Source organism: Dermacentor variabilis, chromosome 7 (genome assembly GCF_050947875.1).
Source record: "Dermacentor variabilis isolate Ectoservices chromosome 7, ASM5094787v1, whole genome shotgun sequence".
NCBI lineage: Eukaryota > Metazoa > Arthropoda > Arachnida > Ixodida > Ixodidae > Dermacentor > Dermacentor variabilis.
Genome location: NC_134574.1, coordinates 82,610,443 through 82,624,556, shown reverse-complemented (window position 1 = coordinate 82,624,556; position 14,114 = coordinate 82,610,443). Strand labels below are relative to the sequence as shown.

The 14,114-nt window shown below is 51.7% G+C and overlaps 1 long non-coding RNA gene across 1 annotated transcript in view; it reads left to right on the top strand.

Annotated features, from left to right (window-relative positions):
• Positions 1-12,960, top strand: part of LOC142586883 (uncharacterized) — a 63,302-nt gene extending 50,342 nt beyond the window's left edge. The window contains exon 5 of the long non-coding RNA XR_012829278.1: positions 12,632-12,960. This is a non-coding gene — a long non-coding RNA (uncharacterized LOC142586883). The remainder of the gene's footprint in view (positions 1-12,631) is intronic.
• Positions 12,961-14,114: the final 1,154 nt, after the last annotated feature.

The window sequence follows — 14,114 nt, the reverse complement described above, 5'->3', positions numbered from 1 at the left end:
GTCGGCAGCTAAGTTCCTTCTTCGCTACACTTAGATGCATCACTGCAGCTGAAATCAAGTTCTCTCTGATATTCACAGAAGCGATTCCAATAAATACTATATATTCATCTCCGAAGAATCCCAATCCTTTTTTTAGCAATACAACAGTAACAATATTGTTACATAGGAAGAGGCAAACGAAAAGCTATGTACAAGTATATTTACAAGAAAATGCGCAGAACTTGGCCAAGAGGCAAGAGCCCGCGCTAGCCTCTAATCGTCGTCACCATCTTCACACTGCTCGCCCCTTAGTGATCGCAAATACTGTTCCGTAGCACTACCTCCGGCAGCAAAAGCGCCGTCCCGGAGCGACTAAAGGCCAGATTCGAAAGCAGTACAGTAGGCGTTGAGCCTACTGACGTGCTTCACTAGATGACGACATCACTAGATGCCAGAGTGAAGGACGAGTTATAAATCACAGGACCAATTTCGTACGTCACAGGCATTACCTGGCACAGCACGCGGTAGCGCCCTCGGTATCGCGAAAGGAGCTTCTCTGAAAGTCCGACGTGACGAGAGGGTGACCACAGGAGCACGAGCGCACCAGGCGAAAACTGTACGTCACGATGGCGGGCGTTGTACTGACACTGCAGAGTGGTTTTCGAGGCCGTCAGTCGAGTACGGGCAAGCTGGCGTGCTTGGTCGGCGAGGACGATGACATCGCGCGCATGCTCGCTTGTTGGGATCGCAGCAGGAAGTGCCGTGACTAGGGGCAAGGTCGGTTCGCTATCGTACAGTAGATAAAATAGAGAAAATCCGGCATTGTGTTCCCGGGAAGAATTATACGCAAATGTGACGTAAGGCAGTGCAATGTCCCTGTCGTGGTGGTCCTTGCAAATGTACTTGGTCAGCACATCGGTAAGTGTACGGTTTAACCACTCTGTCAGGCCATTGGTTTTACGAGGGTATAAGGTAGTAAGCTTGTGTTGAATGGAAGCAGGAACGCAAAATGTCGGTGATAACTTTCGAGAGGAAGTTACGACCGCGGTCAGTGAGCAGCTGTCGCGGGGCGCCATGAAGCAAGATATCACGCAAGAGAAAGTCCGCGACGTCAGTGGCGCCATCGGTAGGCAGAGCCCGCGTGATAGCGTATCGAGTGGCGTAATCAGTTGCGACGGCTACCCGTTTGTTCCCAGAAGATGACGTGGCAAAGAGACCGAGGAAGTCTAATCCAACACGAAAGAACGCTTCCACAGGGACGGTGATCGGCTAGAGATGACCGACAGGTAGAACCTGAGGTGTTCTCCCACTCTGGCAGGGATCACAGGCAGCAACATAGCGTCGGACGGAGCGAGCGAGAACAGGGCAATAGAAGCGGTGGTGGACGCGGTCATACGTGCGGGTTACGCCAAGATGTCCTGCAGTGGGTGCGTCATCGATCTCAAAGAGCACAGTCTGTCGTAGATGTTTCGACACTACAAGAAGAAGATCAGAGACGTCAGGGAGGAAGTTCCTTCGGTACAGAATGCCGTCCTGGAGGACATATCGGCTAACGGATGCGTCGGTAGGTGTAGAGCGCAGACGCTCAATGAGTACTCGCAGCGATATGTCTGGGTACCCCTCATCGGCGGTGCTAGCGAAGGCAGACACAGTGAACATGTCGTTGGTGGTACTACTGTCGGCGTCGTCAGGCTCGTCGACCGGGTAGCGAGACAGGCAGGCAGTCACCAGATTTGTAGATAGCCCAATACGAATGTTGTTGGAGGCGTAAGGCCCAGCGACCAAGTCTTCCTGTAGGATCTTTCAGTGAGCATAACCAGCAAAGCGGGCGAGGGTCTTTGACAACGGGAAAGGGTCGGACATATAAGTATGGGTGGAATTTCGCAACCGCCCAAGCTACGGCCAGACACTCACACTCTAACAAGGAATAGTTGCGCTCCGCGGGTTAGAGGAGCCAGCTGGCGTAAGTGATAACACAGTTGTGGCCGCACTGGCGTTGTGCCAGTACTGCGCTACTTCCATGACCGCTGGAATGAGTACGGATTTCGGTAGGCGCAGAAGGTTCGAAACGGGCCAGAACGGGAGGCTTTGTGAGAACGTTTATTAGATGCGGGAACGCAGAGGCCTCCTTATCACCCCTCTTGAAAGGGGCATGTTTTTTCAAAAACTCGGTTAGTGGTCGTGCTATGCGCACATCCTTGACACACTTCGGAATCGGGAAGTGGGTAACAGCTGGATCTTGCCTGGCTCCGGTTGCACTCCGTTCGCGTCAAGGAGATGTACAAGGATGGTAATCTGGCGACAGCCGAATCGGCACTTCGATGTGTTGAGTTGCAGACCGGCTCGAAGAAAAACGTCCGCGATTGCTCAGAGGCGCTCTAGGAGCGTAGCGAATGTTGGAGACGATATCATAACGTCGTCCAAGTAGCACAGGCACTTGGACCATTTGAAACATTCAAGAAGGGAGTGCATCATGCGCTCAAAAGTGGCAGGAGGGTTGCATACACCAAACGGCATCACTTTGAATTGATAAAGGCCGTCGGGTGTTGCAAAAGCAGTCTTCTCGCGGTCGATATCGTCCACGGCAATCTTCCAATAGCCGGAGCGAAGGTCATAGAGGAGAAATAGCGAGCACCGTGGATGCGCACAAGGGCGGCATCAATCCGAGGTAGAGGATACACGTCCTTTTCGGTAACCCTGTTAAGGTGCCCATAATCCACGCAAAAGCGCCACGAGCCATTTTTCTTTTTTACCAGTACAACAGGTGACGCCCATTGACTACACGATGGTTCAATGATGTTCTTGGCGCGCATTCTGCGAACTTCGGCGTGAATAACTTGACGCTCAGCTGATGACACTCGATACAGGCGGCGATGATTAGGAGGGGCATCACCGGTATGAATGCCACTGTTTAACAGCTGTAGTTTGGGCCAAAGGACGATTGGTAAAGTAAAAAAAAAATATCGTGGTAGGAAAACAGAACGCGGTAGAGCTCACGAGCGTGATTGGACGGCATGTCGGGCGCTATCATTTTCTGTAAGTCAGCGAGGGTACAAGTAGCCGACTGCTATACTAGAGGAGGACCGGCTGAATTGTCGTCTACTGCAATATATGCTACTGGGTTGTCCTCGAATGAGCAAAGCTGGGCCAGGGACATCCCGCCTGGCAGCACTTGTGTGGTCACGCAAAAATTGACCGTTGGCAGGCAGACGCAATTCACCGTAACAGATAAAACTCTATGAGGCATTAAGATCCCATGTGTAAGGAGTATGTGTTGCATAGGAGATGCGATTTAGAGACCGCCGGGGACTGGTGGGGATGACACTAAGTCAACGTAAGTCAGTGAGGAAGGTGGCAAACGAACAAAGTCTACGGAACTGAGATGACTGGGGTGTGGTTCACGGGATCCAGAACAGGCAGGTGAAGGTGGAGAGTACTGGTGGAACAATCAATGAGAGCAGAATCTCCGGAGAAGAAGTCTAAGCTGAGGACGATGTCGTGGGGATAGTGGGCGATGACTGTGAATAGCACGATCGTGGAGCAATCGGCGAAGGAGACGCGAGCGGCACACATACAAGTTATGGGGGCGGTTCCGCTATCGGCGACACGGACAACAGGCGTCGTGGCGGGCACGATTATTTTCTTCAGCTGGTTACGAATGTCACCGCTCATTACCGACAAATGCGTCCCGGTGTCTATAAGAGCAGACACAGAAACACCGTCGACTTGCACGTCAAGAAGGTTCGGATGAGTGGGCAACGTCAGTAGAGGATTTGGCGGCGTAGGGAGCAATGCAGCGTCGCCTCGAGGCGCTGCATCGTCTAGTTTTTCAGCTGGAAACGGCGTCCGAAGGGAGTCGCAGCGGAGAATAGGAGCGACGGGCCTGGGCAGAGCGATACTGTTGTCGTTGGGGCGAAGGCGATCGAGAATAGGGGTGGTTCGGCGCAGAAGAGTCAGTGGCGGCATTATCGAAGCGTGCGGCATAGGGACCAGAAGGGCCACTTGGGGCGCGAGAGTAGGCAGTATAAGTAGACTGGGTCGGGGAACTCCAGCGACTGTGGGTGTGCCGAGAAATGTGCGCGATTCGATGGCAGTAAAGACAAATGGGCTTCTCATCCGCAGTGCACCATTCAGATGGGTTGCGGAAACGTGGTGGGTTAGAAGATGCGGGACGGGGCGGAATCGAAGAAGCCGGGTGGGTATCAGGGTGATGGGCCGAGAGGATGGGGTCAAGACCCATGTTTTCGCACTCCTGACGGAAAATTGCCGGGACCAGGCAAACCGTGGCTGCAGGTGCGTTGGTGGCGCTGGAGACGAAGGAAGCAGGATAGGCGGCCTCGATCTCACGCCGGATAATCCTGGTAACATGGCCAGTGTTGTTGGGACGAAGAGCGTCGGCACAGGAAGATGTCGCTGGGGTGTTGGGCAAACGGGCAAACTGCTGGTCGATACGTCGGCTTTTAGCGAGTTCCAGGCGGCGGCACTCTTTGATAACTGCATTCACCGTTGTCACGTTGCTGAAAACGAGCTAGTCGAAGGCGGCATCGGCAATGCCATTGAGGATGTGGGAAACCTTGTCTGACTCAGTCATGTGTGCGTCAACTTTGCGGAACAGAGCCAAGACGTCCTGAATGTACGTGACATAGGGCTCTGTTAACATCTGCACACGGCCGGAAAGCGCCTTCTGTGCGGCAAGTTGGGGACCGTAGGGATTGCCGAGCAACTCTCGGAGCTTTTACTTAAGCGAATCGCGACTGGTGAGCTCATCTTCGTGCGTCCCAAACCAAACTTGAGGTGTGCCACCGAGGTAAAAGACTACGTTGGCGAGTATGATAGTATGGTCCCACAGGTTATTGCGGCTGACGTGTTCGTACAGGCTGATCCAGTCCTCGACGTCTTCCCCATCTTTGCCCGAGAATACGCCAGGATGACGGGGAGCGGGGAGAGTGATGCAGGTCGTCGAAGTGGCAGCAGGTGTCGGAGCCGGCGGAATCGAGTTGTCGTCGCCGGGAGCCATTAAAGAAGGCTCGACGTACCCGCCACTGCGAAGCTCCGTGACGAAGTACAGGAAACGTCCACCTGCACCAGCTATGTTACGTAGGAAGGCGCAGCCGAAAAACTATATACAAGTATATTTACAAGGAAATACGCCTCGTTTGGCCAAAAGGCAACAGCCCGCGCTTGCCTCTAATCGTCGTCGTGGTCTTCACACCGCTCGCCTCCTCGTGATGGCAAATACTGTTCCGCAGCAATATCATTGCTTTATTGAAGACAGTGCTTTATTGAAGACAAACATACTGCAATGCGGTGAGGAAAAGAGGTTGAAGAAGAGGAGGGCGACGAGGGTCCCTGTGACGAGCAGCAGCACTTCAACGGCTGTCTTCACGATCGATCATCTCTGCCAGCGTTCATCTGTGAATCAACACACAATCATGCGTAACAGTTTTGGTGGAGGTTGCGGAGCACCAAGACACCCCCCCCCTTCGGTACAGTTATCGAACTGCCTGATCATCGTCAAAGCCACCGCCTTTATGGACTGCCTACACTAAGGCTTCTGGTCGAAATGTCACGCGATGAAACCGCCACCTGGACTGTACCAGCTAGAGCGGTTTCTTCGGTGCCAATTTCCGCGGCGGCGGGTTCCTAGAAACTCCAGTACCTGATAGCGCATCCATTTTTGCAGGCAAGTGCGGCGAGAAGGTGGACGACTGGCTCACCCACTGCAAACGGGTGCGAAACTAGTGCTTACGTATATAGGAACCATACTGGCGCTCCCCAGAACGGTCAATCCTGGCACGTTAGAGAAAGACAAAGTCGGCCATTTCTTTAAGTGAATCTCCGAAGTTGTTTATAACTTCCATATCAGCAATGAGAGCCTCAGCTCAATCACTCACGTAATACAACGTTCCCGCACTTTTCAGACGCAAAAGACGCGGCGCATCATATCAAGCTTTGGCCTGCTCACAGACGTTACGACTGATGCCAGAATGGGCAACAGCCAATCACTGCATCTGACGGCGACCGTTAGTCAGATTGTGCGGGAGGAGCTGAGTAAACACGAAGAACTAACAAACGTTATGTGCTTCTATGATGCCCAGCAGCTTTGCCTTCCCACACTGACTCATTTGTTCATTGCTGCAACAGGCGTGGAACAGTACCGGGCGAGGCTACGATGAAGTGCGCAACCGAATATGAGACCGAACTACTACCACGTGTCTGGCTAACACCATGCTACCGGATATACTCCATCATTCTCCCGGACCCGAATGAGTGATCTTATCGTCCCGACCATTCTAACATCTCCTTTCGAGGGTGCGACGTTGTTCTGAAGCGTCCTTTGTGTTACAGATGTGATGCCACTGGGTATATTTCTCGTCTGTGTCGTCTGATCCTCCCAACACCAATGTGGCACGAACTATCATCAATACTGACACGTGTACTTATCTTTATCGGGCGACCACGTTTCGCCGCCTAAGAAATGTTATCGCACAGCGCGGGACGCGCCTGCATGTATCCGAAGTTTCTGGAAGGTTATCGACGCTTCTATCCGGCTGTCTGTTGTCGCCGAACCTTGTGTTATCAGATTTTATCTTGTGACGCGAATGGTGTAGAACTTTGCGGAAGGCACGCGGGTCCCAACGATTAGCCTGGAACATTCGAGGACTGCTGTATAAAAGCCGACGCGCTTGACCCGCTGATCAGATTTTCGACGATCGCCGACCGTGTTCGCTGCTATTGTTGTGCTATAAGTGTAGCCTCTTTTTGTGGGCACAGGTTCGTCCAATAAAAGTTAGTTTTGCCTTTTCCCACTATTGCTACTGTGTTCATGAACGTCACCACCACGTGACATCTGGTGGAGGTGCTTGTGCGTTCATGTACCGAACGCCCCCGCAAAGCCGCGAACCAAGCCCGAAGCCCGAAGACAAAACCAACATCGCCCAAGACCAGCGTGCTAGCCGCAGACTGCAAGGACTGCCCCCAGAGCACGGACTTCTACCTGAGACGACAAAGAACATCGTGGTCAAGACAACCCCAATGGCTGCCCCAGCGTCCCCCGTTACCCTACAACAACCTCGGGACCCACCGACCTTCCATGGAGCAGCGACTGAAGACTCGTAATCCTGGCTGGACACTTACGAACGAATTGCGACATTCAACAACTGGGACGCCGACGACAAGCTGCGGCATGTCTACTTCTCCGTCAGAACTTGGTTTGAGAACAGGGAGTCGACCTTGACAACGTGGGACCTTTTCCGTAGCGGCTTCCTGGGCACCTTTACAAGCGTCGTGCGCAAGGAAAGGGCCAAAGCTATGCTGGACGCCCGAGTGCAGCTACAAACGAGAACGTTGCCATCTTTACGGAAGAAATGAGCCGTCTATTTTGCCACGCCGACCCTGAAGTGCCCGAGGAGAAGAAAATCCGCCCACTCATGCGTGGTGCGAAGGAGGAACTTTTTGCCGGAATGGTACGAAGCCCACCGAAGACCGTCGACGAGTTTCTTCGCGAGGCCACCAGCATCGGGAAGACACTCGAGATGCGAAACCGGCAATTCGACCGCCGCCCGAACTCGATAAGCTACGCGGGAGTTCAGTCACTGGCCACCAACGACCTGCGAAAGACGATCCGAGCGGTCGTGCGGGAGGAGCTACAGAAACTGTTCTCGTTATCACAGCCTCAAGTGACTTCGATTGCGGACGCCGTGCGTGAAGAGCTCCAACAACAACTTGGAGTAGCCCCTGAGTCGCCGCAGCCTCAGCCGGAAGCGATGACATACGCATTTGTAGCCCGCCGTCACGTTCCCTCTTCGCGCCGACAGCCGGGCTCAGTGACGACATAGTTCCGTCGTCCACCACCACCCCCGCCGCCAGCACGCCAACCCATCAACCCACGCCGCATTCCAACCGAGACTGATGTTTGGCGCGCACCCGACCACCGCCCGCTCTGCTACCACTGCGGAGAAGCCGGCCATGTGTACCGCCAATGCCCATACGGGGAGATGGGACTGCGAGATTTCGCCGTTAACGCGCCGCGGCCACGGATTGGCGAGCGACCTCGCGATATCGCCGACTACCTCGCCGCCACTCAGTGGAGCCCTCGACGGCCTTCCCGTTCGCCATCAGCAAGCCGCTTGCTGTCGCCTCAGCGCCGACCATACACTGGCCCAGCCGGGGGCCGGTCCGTCAGCCCATATGTGGAAAACAAAAGCAGCAACTGATGGAGGTGCGGTTGCTGTTCGTCGAACTGACGAAGATCCTCCGCCGCCGACGAAGACGCCGAATAGACTACCTCGACGACAAAACGACACGCCGTCGCCCCGACGAAGTGTGAAAGCAAAGAATACGACGACGAAAGACGACCTGACGAAGTCCCATACCAGCCACAGGTCAGCGCGACACAGCCGTGATCCGACGCCAAGACCCAACTGTAACGCGAGACTAAGAACCACCGACCTCGACGTGCTTCTTGACGGCCACACAGTCATCACCTTAGTAGACATAGGAACCGATTACTCCGTCATGAGTGGACCCACCGCCGCCCAGTTGAGGAAAGTTAGGACTGCATGGGAAGGCCTTCCAATTCGGACTGCTGCAGGACACCTCATCACGCCGACTGGAATCTTAACGGCAAGAATAACCATTCATGACCGGACTTACCCTGCCACCTTCGTTATCCTCCAACAGTGTTCACGAGACGTCATTCTCGGCATGGACTTCCTGAATCGACATGGCGCAGTCATCGACCTGAAGTCGAAATTGACAACGCTGTCGCAAGATCAAGCGATACCGCCGGAGACCTCTTGTAGTCACCATGCTTTGAGTGCGCTCGAAGATCAAGGGAGCATCCCGCCGCGCTCCAGCATTATTATTTCCGTCGGCACCGAAACACCCGCTGACGTAGAAGGCGTCACCGAGGGCGACCAACATCTACTACTCAACAGTGAAATTTGCGTCGCAAGAGGGATCGCTCGACTCCACGGAGGGCTAGTGGAAGTTATGCTAACCAACTTCAGCCAAGAGTTCAAGCACATCAACAAGGGCACGACAATCGCATACATTGAGGAAATTGTGGAAACCAGCAATGCCTTGTCCTCTCGGATTCTGCCGCGTCTACCCCGATGAGCATACTCCCCGAACCAGACTTTGACGTGAATCCAAGTCTTCCTATGCGTAAGCAGCAACAGATCAGAAGCCTTCTCCGACGATACAAAGACTGCTTTTCGACGTCATCGAGGATTCTACAAACACTAGTTGCAAAGCATCGCGTAATAACCGTAGAGCGCGCTCAACCACTCCTCCAGAGCCCTTACCGAATTTCGACGCGAGAACGTGAAGCTATCAGGCAACTAGTCGACGAAATGCGGCGCGACGACATCATCCAGCCATGGAAAAGCCCGTGGGCCTCTCCTGTAGTCCTGGAGAAGAAAAAGGACGGAACCCTACGCTTCTGCGTCAATTATTGTCGACTGAACAAGATCACGAAGAAGGATGTGTACCCCCTTCCACGGATAGATGACGCATAGGATCTGCTCTGCAACGCTAAATACTTCTCGTCGATGGACCTCAAGCTTGGCTACTGGCAAATAGAAGCCGAGGAGAGAGATCGCGAAAAGACCGCCTTCATCACGCCAGACGGCCTCTACGAGTTCAAGGTCAGCCATTCGGACTGTGCTTGGCGCCTGCAACGTTTCAGCGCGTCATGGACACGGTGTTAGCAGGATTGAAGTGGCACACGTGTCTTGTTTACTTGGATGATGTCGTTGTCTTCGCGGGAAATTTCGACGATTACCTTAGGTGGCTTGCGACAGTGTTAGAGGCCATCAAGTCATCAAGGCTCACTGTGAAGCCGGAAAAGTGCCGCTTCGCTTACGATGAGCTTTTGCTCCTAGGCCACGTCATCAGCAAATCAGGAGTACGCCCCGACCCACAGAAGACAGCTGCCATCGCAAAGTTCCCGCAACCAACCGACAAGAAGGCAGTGCGCAGATTCCTTGGCATGTGTGCCTACTATAGGCGCTTTGTCAAGGACTTTTCACCCATCGCGGAGCCGTTAACACATCTTACCAAATGTGATGTCGAGTTGAAGTGGGTAACACCGCACGCCGAAGCATTTAAAGAACTCAAACGAAGCATGCAGTCGCCGCCGGTACTTGCACACTTCGAAGAGGACGCCGATACCGAAATCCACTCTGACGCCAGTAGCCTACGCCTCGGTGCCGTCATTGTCCAGAGGAAAGAAGGACTTGAACGGGTGATATCGTATGCTAGCTGGTCGCTGTGAAAAACGAAAGCAATTATTCTACGACTGAAAAGGAGTGCCTCGCCATCATTTGGGCTACAGCTAAATTCCACCCTTACCTTTATACCCTTACCCTTACCTTTCCCTACCCTTACCTTTATACCCTTACCCACCCTTACCTTCAGTACGGCCGGCGCGGTGGAGCCTCAGACTGCAAGAATATTACGTCACGGTAATATACAAGTCCGGAATAAAACACTCCGACGCCGAATGCTTATCATGCGCCCCCATCGATCCCCTGCCGCAAGACGACAAGACGACGAGCCTTCCTTGGGATAACAAGCGCCTAAGACTTCACTGAACAGCAACGAGCAGACCCGGAGCTAAAAGGCCTCGTCGAGTATTTGGAAGGGAACACCGACGTTGTGCCTAGGGAATTTAAGCGCAGTTTGTCTTAGATGCAGCCCCACGTCACTGACGAAGAGAATGTTGACGTCGCCAGCTATCTCCAGCGCGCCGAAGAAGCCCGACAGCTCGCCGGCCTACGGATCAAGAACCAACAGAGGACCGACAGCCGGCATTACAACCTCCGACGACGCTTCGTCGAGTACCATCCCGGCGATCGTGTTCGGGTTTGGACCCCGATACGCCGACGAGGACTGAGTGAGAAATTATTGCGCCGCTATTTCGGACCCTACAAGGTCATTCGGCGTATTGGCGCACTGGGCAATGAGGTCATGCCAGACGGAATTTTGGCATTCACAGCGGCGCCGCGCACAATCTGAAGTGGTCCACGTGGTGCGTCTGGAACCCTTTTACGGACGCAGACGAATTTCCTTATTTTGTTGTTTTCTTTGCTACGGGTGTTTTTGTTCAATACTTTCTTTGTATGCAGCATCGAGTCGATGCTTTTTAAGAGGGCGGTATTGACACGTGTACTTATCTTTATCGGGCGACCACGTTTCGCCGCCTAAGAAATGTTATCGCACAGCGCGGGACGCGCCTGCATGTATCCGAAGTTTCGGGAAAGTTATCGATGCTTCCATCCGGCTGTCTGTGCTCGCCGAACCTTGTGTTATCAGATTTCATCTTGTGACGCGAATGGTGTAGAACTTTGTGGAAGGCACGCGGTTCCCAAAGATTAGTCTGGAACATTCGACGACTGCTGTATAAAAGCCGACGCGCTTGACCCGCTGATCAAATTTTCGACAATCGCCGACCATGTTCGCCGCTATCGTTGTGCTATAAGTGTAGCCTGTTTTGTGGGCACAGGTTCGCCCAATAAAAGTTAGTTTTGTCTTTTTACAGTATTGCTACTATGTTCTTGAACGCCACCACCACGTGAGAATGCCATCTTGGCCCGAGAGTCGAAACCGCGGCCATCCGTGGTCTCAAAGATCATTTGGGACAACCTTATAATAATAATATTTGGGGTTTTACGTGCCAAAACCACTTTCTGATTATGAGGCACGCCGTAGTGGAGGACTCCGGAAATTTTGACCACCTGGGGTTCTTTAACGTGCACCTAAATCTAAGCACACGGGTGTTTTCGCATTTCGCCCCCATCGAAATGCGGCCGCCGTGGCCGGGATTCGATCCCGCGACCTCGTGCTCAGGAGCCCAACACCATAGCCATTGAGCAACCACGGCGGGTTGGGACAACCTTCACCAACACTGTTTCACGACGCAATCACCGCAGTGATTCTCTTGTTTCTGACCGCAGCTTGCCTCCGTTAGCTTCATGCCAGCATCACTCTCCTTTGTCGCGGCCACATTCATTATCGCCCTCATCCCCACCGGAAAACTAGCCAGCGTGACCAGTGGAAGCTAGGTCGCTGGAAAGGGTACTACAAAGATTCCTCTGCGAGTTACGATGCTGCGAAACAAAGCTGTACCGTTAATTGACGATGTATGCCCGATGGCCTTGGTGGACACTGGAGCTACGAAATCTGTTATGGGCCTTTTTTTCTACAACCGTCTTTTCGTAAAGTGATGTTTTCTTTGCATGGTCATAGAAGCTTTCGTGGTGTAAGCGGCCAGATGCTTCGTCCACTTGGTGCTTCTGTTGCTAAATCGAAGCAAAAGCAAGAGTTTGCCTTTACTTTGAGTTGTTCATAGGTTGGGCTACACTTTGCAATCAGCAAACCGCCTGGTGAGCTCAGATCGTAGAGTGGCTGCCCCGGACAGGCGGTGGTTCCCGGCTCGAGTACGGTACCGGAAGGAATGTTTCTTCAACTGCGAGGCTTTTTCTTTCTGGGAACCCGCATGGCTTTCTGTTGTAGCACTTGTTACGATTGTGTGGATGCCTCATTTTACCTTTAATAGTGACACTGATAGTGATGCACACAATACATATTTACTTTTTATGATACATTATTACTGTCTCGTCGTTATTTGTTGTTTCTTTTTTTCTAGGCCGTAGTAGGACCGACCTGCGAGTCTGGAACTCTTCCATTAACATCGGCCCATCCCGAAAATGTGTAAAGTACTACCACAGTGTGGAAAGTCACGGACATGTCATTTACAAACACCAGTGCCAGAAAATACTTGCGAACCTGAATGCACCTTCGCAGATGCAGCAACAGCTGCATGGAAAGGCACATACGGTTCCTAAAGGATAACAGTCTTTGGGATAGCTTTGGCTTTAAAATGAGTGATAATTTCGGTGTTTCAAAATGAAAAGCACATATTGGAATTCTTAAGAACGTAGAAAATTTGGGTTGAAATAAAATACACTTCAGGCATGGGTATCTTCATTTCATGTGCACATGGATGGGATGAAGAGAAGGAGGACGAGTTGCTACTTCAGATTAACATAAAGAAAATAAGCACACGGGAATGGCCTTCCTCTTTTTGCCTTGGAGAAGCGTTCCGTCAGTGGTCATATAAATAACGGCGATAGTGTCAGTGGTTCACACAGCAGTGATATTAGAAGATTATTTCTGCGTGAAGCTCTCAGTGAAAATAAAGTTGTAAAGCAACTTATATTGCTCGCTTATTATACCTTAATAAACCGACCATATTATAGTAATGATCGCGTTAGAGAAAAATGGCAGCTGTGTGTCAGTTAAACCGGGTGCTGCTTGTACGATTCAGCCCTGTAGGCAACTATCAACGACGCCATGGCCAGAAAGTATTTTAGCGCAATCAAAACAACATACACTTAACTTTCTAAATTAGTACCCCCATGTATATGTGAGCCTCAAGAAGTATAGCCAAGTTTGCGAAAGAGGTTTTATGTTATTGTTCGCAACGCCAAAAGGAAGCCCTTACTGCGTATACTCATAGCCAAAGCACGTGGCGAATGGTGAAGAGCTTTTCTGAGGGAAAGTGCTTGAGAATTCAACTTCCATCCTAAGAAAATACAAAAGGTAGGGCAAGCACAGTAAAAAAAGGATTCAGCAGAAAGATTATCATTCAAACAAATATTCATAAACGCAAGCTCTTCGGCCCATTGTACGAGCGAAACACAAAAGACGCGTACACAAAGAAAATGCGCTAGACACGGGTGGACGAATGTAGCTAACAAGAATACTACAGCGCCTTTACGAAAACGTATTCAGATAGTTCACAGAGTGTAGGATGTGTTGATATATTTTGCTCACTACATTCTTCTTTATACAAATTTCTTTATTTTTTGTCTCAACAGGATTGTGTCGCACCAACAGGTCATATACATCAATAGGCGAAAGCTTTTCAAGCAGTTTAAACGCAACGCTAAACTCTGTTATCACGGCGATGATTTCCTCATCGGGTGAAACAGCCAATATATTGTAGGCCATATCGTTTGCGAGTATGAACATAACTTTGTAACTTTTTTTTATTACGGCAGCAAGAAAACATACATAATTTATCTATGGGCCCAAAATTATGTCTCTCGCAGCAAATAGTAAACGAG